Consider the following 7,959-nt stretch of genomic DNA (forward strand, 5'->3'; position numbering starts at 1 on the left):
CACACTCCAGTAGCGAAGGGCAAGAAGGTAAAAACACAAGATTAATGTCAGCCAGCATAACTTCAAAGAAAGAAGTTTGTGTAAAAAAAGCACATGATTTGTTTGACAGAATTTCAGGTCTAGCTGAAAAGGACTGTTTGTGACAGAGAAAATTTGATTTTCGCTAATGCATTTGATTTACTACTGTCTGACATTTGAAGAAAAGAAATTTTCCATACATAGAATGAACAAAGAACATTAAGTGGATTAACAACTTTACAGCAGACAGATCTCAAAATAAGTATGTAATGGTGAGATGTCATTAAAGAAATTGTTTCTCATGATTTCTGGTCCTATATACAATTACCCCTAAGCTGTCAAATCCTGTGTTTGGCAGACATTGCTAACCCAATAAATAATGTTGCCGTAATCTGAGATACAGAAAGAAATGGTTACAATTCACCAAAATATGTTGTGATACATTTGGAAATAAAAAACTCAGTTTTTCATGCAGAATAGGTGAATCTCTTGAAGAGCAGGAGCCTAGAGAAAGTTTAAAAGTTATTCCAAACAATCACCTCAATTTTCATTCAAAGATTTTTAGACAACAGACTGCAAGAATTCTCATCTATCTATCATTGTCCTGGTTTCAGTTAGAACAGAATTAATTTTCTTCCTAGTAGCTGGTGGAATGCTGTGTTTTGGCTTAGGATGAGAAGAGTGCTGATAACACCCCGATGTTTTAATTGTTGCAGAGCAGTGCTTATACCAAGCCAAGGACACCTCAGACTTTTGCTCTGTCCTGCCAACAGGCAGGCTGGGGGTGCAGTAAGAGCTGGGAGGGGACAGACCCAGGACAGGTGACCCAAACTAGCCAAAGGGGTATTCCATACCATCTGACGTCATGCTAAACAATATATAGGGGTGGCTAGCCGGGGGGAGGGGGCCGGACTGCTCGGGGTTAGGCTGGGCATCGGTCAGCGGGTGGTGAGCAATTGCATTGTGCATCACTTGTTTGTACATATTATTATTATTTTCCTATTATCACCATTGTAACATTATTGTTATTATTGTTATTATTATTTTGTTATTATTATTTTCCTGTCTTATTAAACTGTCTTTATCTCAACTCACGGGCTTCACTTTCCATTTCTCTCCCTTGTCCCAGAGAGGGAGGGGGGAGGGTGAGCAAACGGCTGCGTGGTGTTTAGCTGCCAGCTGGGTTAAACCACGACAATCTATCTATCTATCTATCTATCTATCTATCTATCTATCTAATTATTTATCTATTTAGAGACCTTTGGGTGTATATTTAATTATAGAGTCAACATTTTAAACAGGTTTTGTGCATTGGATCTCCACAGTGTTTCAGCATTGATAAGTTTTTGAAAGAAACATCATTTCAAAATGAGTCCATCCAACCCCCACCATTCTATTCTGTAGTATTATATTAATTTATTTATTTGCCTGTAAGAGAGAGGAGATTGGCTTGAAAACATTTTATACCTAAAGCTTAGCCACACTGATTTGTCTTCCTGTGCTACTCTTTAAGCAAAATGGATCTAATGGAGGATTTAGTAATTTGGCTGCCTGTTATGAGTCTATATTGAAATAATGACTAGTCAAATTGCATGAATTGTGCTTTTCTTCCTACAGACAGGTGACTGCATTATACTGTATCATGCATAAATAATAGCCTACATATTCATTAAGAGAAGAGAAAAGATGAGATGAGATGAGACGAGAAAAAACTTGTATGTCATGAAAGAAGAAACAATACTAACTGCCAGAATAATCAAAGAGAAGATAACAACCATAGCTAAATCCTAAGCAGATTTAAGAGCTTTTTGGCTGGCAGGTGAGCTTGACTCATATGTACTTCCTAGTGGAAATGGTATTTATACTCCATCAGTCCCTTCAGGTGTTCTGGTAGACTTATTCCAATTATTCTATCATTATAATAAATTTGGTACAATCCTATTGTGTCCTATCTTTCTTGCTGAGAGATGCAGAATGGAATGGTTATTGCTGATTGGTGAGCTACCAACTGGATCTCTATTATAGTTAAAAGGAATATTTTTATTCTGTCTTCCTATATTTGTCTATTAAGGCTGAGACATTCAAAGGAATATGACAGGTATTCAGCTTACAAAGCTGTGGGAGTGAAATGGGATCATTTATGCTTTTAAAGATTTTTCTTTTTAGGATATCTAAATGTATACCCCAATGGGAACATTATTACTAAGATTTCCTAAAAAGACAAGTGCCTCCAAAGGTGTTTTATAGTTATAACCTGCCAGCACCACTTTTAATTGCTTCTAGTGTAAGATCTTTTCAGATCTTTTCAGATCTGTAATATCTTATACGGAAGTTCATCCAGTAAAACCACGTCAAACCTCCGAATATGGCTATTCTTCAAGCCTATGCATATGCTGAAAGCATGTAATAAAGCAATGCTGCTCTCATGCGGGAATGAATTTGAATCACCTCTATTGCTTGTAAGTGCTCCAAATTTAAACTTGGGCACCTAATTCTCATTTCTCTATTACCAGAAAAATCCAGCCCAGATTCTTATCCCATTAATAATTCTCTGGTGTTGAGGGATTTTTTTTTTCCTGGTGGATTTCAGTGATAGCGATTTGCCTTGGAAAGCAAGTAACATGTATTGATACTAGAGCAGAGCCAATAAAAATCCGTAGTGCTTTGATTTCAAACCAGCATTGTACAGATACAGTCAGGTCTGTGAACACAGAACCTATAACATCAAGAAAATAAAGCAATCACAATCTTAAAAACTCAAGCATTTGTTGATGTGTATGAAAGAAACTGAGTAGCTTCAATACTGTGTACAATTTCACCTGATTTTGCCAATATCTTGAGCTTAATTCAGTGTGCAACTCTATTTCTTTGACAGTGCAAATCTGAAGAAAATATTGGAATTACAACAGGTAGAACTGGAGGCACAAAGCAATCATTTTTTATCCTCTTCCTGTCCTTCAAAATGACCACTGTCAATTAATTGCTTATTTGAGTATTTGAGTATTTGTTACTCAATGCCAAAATGTTAATTCAAGGTACTGAGTTTTCTGTTTCTATTTTTTTTATTCAAATGTTCAAAACAGTACTAATTAGTCTGGCTATATAAAATAACAGTCTTTAACTGGTTTAGAGTTCCATTTATTCCGTATACACAGATCTCCTCTTTGTCTTCTTTTTGGTATGCGTACATGAGTATGTACACATATTTTGCTTCCACATAATTGTTCTAGTGGCAATTAGAACAATTGCCTCACCTCAACTAACATCTCCATTGCCTTCCACATTGCCAACTTACAAGCAGTAGGGATTCAGCTTTTCTCTCCCTGAAAGAAGAGAAGTAAAGGGAAGGTGCAGCTGCCCTGAGGGGCGTGGTGGGGTCAGCTGAAACCTACCCAGATTGTATGGCATTTCCACCTGGGGTTGCCCAAAAGCCAGACTGGCTTTTGAAGATCACTGTGCTTTGAGGACAGTCAAAGAGAGTTAACAAAGTGGCTGTAGTGAGTGATGCTCCCCACACCACGCCACTCGAAAAAAATTATTGAAAACACTTAACATTTTGAGGTTATTTTAATGGAGGTTTTGCAGTCAGTGTTTGGTAATCTGCAAGCCTTTCATTGATAACTGTTCTTTTATTCTCTTGGGTATGTTTTTAAGTGTCAGATGTGAGATTTCTGCATCTTTTCCTCCTGCTTTATAGATTTATTGCCTGAACTCAATATTTTGTTTTGAATCTTGTTTCCTTATGTGTTTTTGCTCTGATTTTCTCTATAAATAAAGCAGTTCAGAGCACTTCTAATATTATCATTCAGTGTATGCAAGCTGCTATACTAATTCCAGCTTCTTTTGCCACCCTGCTTTTATAGACGCATTCTCATCGCTTAACACTGCAGTTTAATTGGTTTCTAGCTCACTACATATCTCTGCCTAACTCACTTACACACACACAGACTCCAATCTGCCCCTCCTCTCCCCATAACTTCCCTTCCTGCTCAGGACGCAGCCTGAACATAAGAAATCAAAACCAGGAACAAGGCTGAACCTGTTTGAACCAGTGGGTGCAGTACTGATGGGTATATTGATTTTCTACAACTTCCAGGGAGGTAACAACAAACATTTTATCATCGACCGTACTGCATGTTCTTAAGTCACTCCTGCATGCTGTAGCCCAGATAGGCTCTTTGCTCAGCATGGTACTGCATACCGTGTTTTCATTTTTGAAATTCAGTATCTTACCTGGAGTCTGAAGAATAATGCCTGCTTCTGCTGGAAATACAATGGAAAATCTCAAAAATACATTTTTTTTTTCACCACGCTTACTTGGAACCCACTGCTGTATTACATATTTTTCTTAATAATATTTATTGTAGTTATCCTCATAATTTATGTGACAGAGAATGTTTCTTTTATTCTCCTTTTTCCTGTTAAAAAACAAAAGCCTAAATCTTCATGGTTACACAAGCCTCCAGTTCCACTGGGAATCAATAGGGCTAAATAGGATTAAACAATATATTCAAGGACAAAATGGTAACCTGTAGCTATAAGCTTAAATCTACAGCTAACAAGTCCTGTTCTGAGTTTTGTGCCTTACCGGTGTCTTAAAGCTGCATTCTGTAGAACTGAAAATTTCTGAAAATTTGTACTTTAAAACCATTTATATCATTACAATCCTAAATTTTCTGCTGATGTGTCCCCACCCTGTTACTGTTGAAACACTTTTTTATGTTAGAAGTAAGGAATCTTGGGAACAGAAGCTATGGGAAGACTGCTTTGATCTTTTGCAGCACTATCATTTTGCCTAAATGCCCACAGTGGCTGCCTCATTTTTCTCCTGTGTGTAATTACCTCTGGAGTTCACACAGCTTGGCACTTACCACTCTTGTTGCTCATTTTATCTTATACTTAGTAGCCCCAAGGCTCATACTGTGACTAATAATTCCATAGTGAGATTTTTGTATTATTCTGCAGGCCCTGGGTGCTAGTCTATCATACCTTCAGACATGCTGTGCCATAGCTGGAGAGATTCACAGGCTGCTATCCTGCTCTGGTTTGAGCACTTTGTAAGCTACAGGTGTCTCCTTCCACTTGCACTCACTCCTTTCTTTCAAGGGTATGACTTTTTTCTCTCTACACCAGTAAATCACACCTGAAGCATTCTGGTTTTGCTCAGTACTATTCCTCTGTTATCTTTGCTCCCAAACTGGCTTTGATTTAGTGGAAGTGCAAGTCATCTTTTACGATCCTGGAAGTTATGCTAGTCATAGCTCCACTGGCAGCACATCTCCTAGCCCGGACAGCTTGATGGCTGGGGTTTGGCATAGTGAGCCATGCACCTCTTCTCCAGACTGAGCATGAGCTGAGTGCCTTTATTCTCTTGAAGAAGGTATGACCTACATCTGTTAAAATCTCTATGGTGAAAACCTCAGTATTGTTTGAAAGTCAGGGCTGAAAAACACTGTCAATATCCTTCCTCATCTATTTTGTGTGGTTTTGAATCCTGTTCCTGCTCTACCTCAAAAAGCTTCTTGTAACAGGTACTTCTTTTTACATTCTTGCAAAATAGCAGACTGTTTTGTTGTTATATTTTCCATGGATGTTACCCTGGTTATTAATTGGGAGGTTGAGCTAAATTAATTCAACGTTGCAGGACAGATAGGTTTTTTCTTCTTGTATGTCTCTGACATAGATATAAGGGATTTCTGCTTGCTGCTTTCAAGTTTGGATTAGCAAATATTTAGCCATAATCCCTAACTTTCTCTGTTATTGAGATGGGTGATCAGCACTCATAATCATTTTTATTGGGGCAACTGATGTTTTGGGTACTGGACTCTACCTGCAATTAAAACACCAAAAGGCAGGGCTTAAAAAATAGAACCAAGTTTTCTTGTTTATGTCCAGATTTCTTTCTGCTGGAGGATAATACCTTTCTGTTGATGTATGTAGATGTGAAGGTGGCATAATACAAATAACAAATCATTCAGCTTTTCCCTTTGGACAGTTGTTAGGGATAAGGACAGCTGGAAGTCAGTAGCTCAGAAGTTTGGAGATTTTAGCCTTCCAAACTTGTATTGCTTAAGCATGCACTTTTTTTCTCTGCATGCAGGGGCAGTCACAAAATGGCTGATTCAGGAACAGGACTGTCAAAGGATGTGTGGGTTAAAAGAGGACAGTTGTTTCTGCCAAGTACTTGGTCAGGAAACAGTAACAATTAGAAATGAATGCTTTTCTTTTACAAGCCAAATATTAGCACATTTACTACGTTCCAAAATTATTACAAAAAAGCTGCAATAATTGTTATTAATCATTCAATTAAAAGTAATGGGGCATGATACCTATTACCTAAATAATGAATTCTAGTGTCAGAGAGTCCATCCATATTGCTTTTATTTGCTGAAGTTCACATCCTCGCTTAGTGATATTCTAGACTGGAAGTGAAATCTTTTGCCAGGAGATGAATTGATGAATTCTCTCTGAGAGTGGGCTGCATTAGCCCAGATTTATTTGAATAAACACATGGAACAATAGCTGAGAACAAAACCCTTTTTTTTTTTTTTTTTTTTTTTTTTTGAAAGCAAATGTAATTACCCAACAGAGCTTGTCACAGAAAGTAGTTGCCTTCATTTATGGCAAAGTGGAAACACCAAGGAAATTTTCATGATGGATTTTTTAAAGGTCAGAGTGACCGTTGTTCCAGCAATGTGTGTGTAAATACAGAGAAGCAAGAAGAGGAGAGATGTCCAAAGCATTGCAATAGTGCTCAAGGCCACCCAAATCCTTGTTCTCTGCTGTGGACTAGGGGCACTCCTTGTTTTCTCTTTAGGTCATTCATTTCTTCATCTGTAAGGCTGGGGAATGTGGACATTGCTGTGTCACTGGCGTAGTGTGCATGATTCACTGACACCTATGATTATACTTCAGACACTGGTGTGAAACAAGGGACCTTCAATAGTTTGGACAGTTCTGCAGAGCTGTTATTTTTCAATTGTTTCCTCTGCCAATGTTTCCTTTCCCCTTACATGTTTTCAGGGTAATAAAACTGGAAAGTCAGTTGTCATCAACTGTGATGCAACTGAAGTTTTCTGAGCATTCTTCAGGATTATGTAAGGAGTATTTCTAGGTTTAAAAGCATTATTAAACAGATGTTTAACCTTCCACCAAGTGATACTCAAGAGACATTCTTTCATTACATGGGATGTGCAAAATCTGCATGGGTTACATAAACTCATAAACTCTTTTAGGATAATGGTGGTATCTTGTGCCTTGTAACTTCAGCAGAGCCTGATAAGAAGACATCTCAGATTGCTAAAGTGAATGTTGCAGTTCAACATAGGATTGTGTTAAGACCTGAAGTAAAAGACTGAGAGACCTGTGGTTTTTTTTTTTTTTTTTTTTTTTTTTTTTTTTTTTTTAACAAATTATTTAGTCAAATTTACAAAGACCTATTTTTATCTTTGCTTCTTTCTCAACCAAGACCCACTAATGAGCTTCTAGCACCAATTCCATTGATATATGATTAGGAGTTTACAAGTTAATATGAAATATAAGGTTCAGTATGTAGAAAAAGCTTCACATAGAGATTTATTCATTGTCTGTCCAAGTCGGGGAGAGCTGTTAATATTTTTCTAATGTCTACTCAAGTGCAATAGTTAGTACCTATTTTTCTGAAGGACCATTATCATTTCCAAGGCAGTAAGGGCAGTCAATACTTGGAAGAAGGAGTGCTGAAACTGCCTCCTAAATAAATTAAGGATCAATAATGTTTGGTGGGAGGAAGGAGGATTTTAATCTAAATGGAGCCCCAGGGAGATTTAGGAAAAGGATTGAACATAAAAACTAGCACACTTTACCAAGTGTGCCTTCTTCCCATTATATCAACCCAATAACAAAATGAGCAAGTCACTGGCCATGGGGGTAAAGCAAACAACAACAATATGTCAGGTCAAA

Source organism: Aythya ferina, assembly GCF_964211825.1.
Source record: "Aythya ferina genome assembly, chromosome: 4".
In the NCBI taxonomy this organism is placed as follows: domain Eukaryota; kingdom Metazoa; phylum Chordata; class Aves; order Anseriformes; family Anatidae; genus Aythya; species Aythya ferina.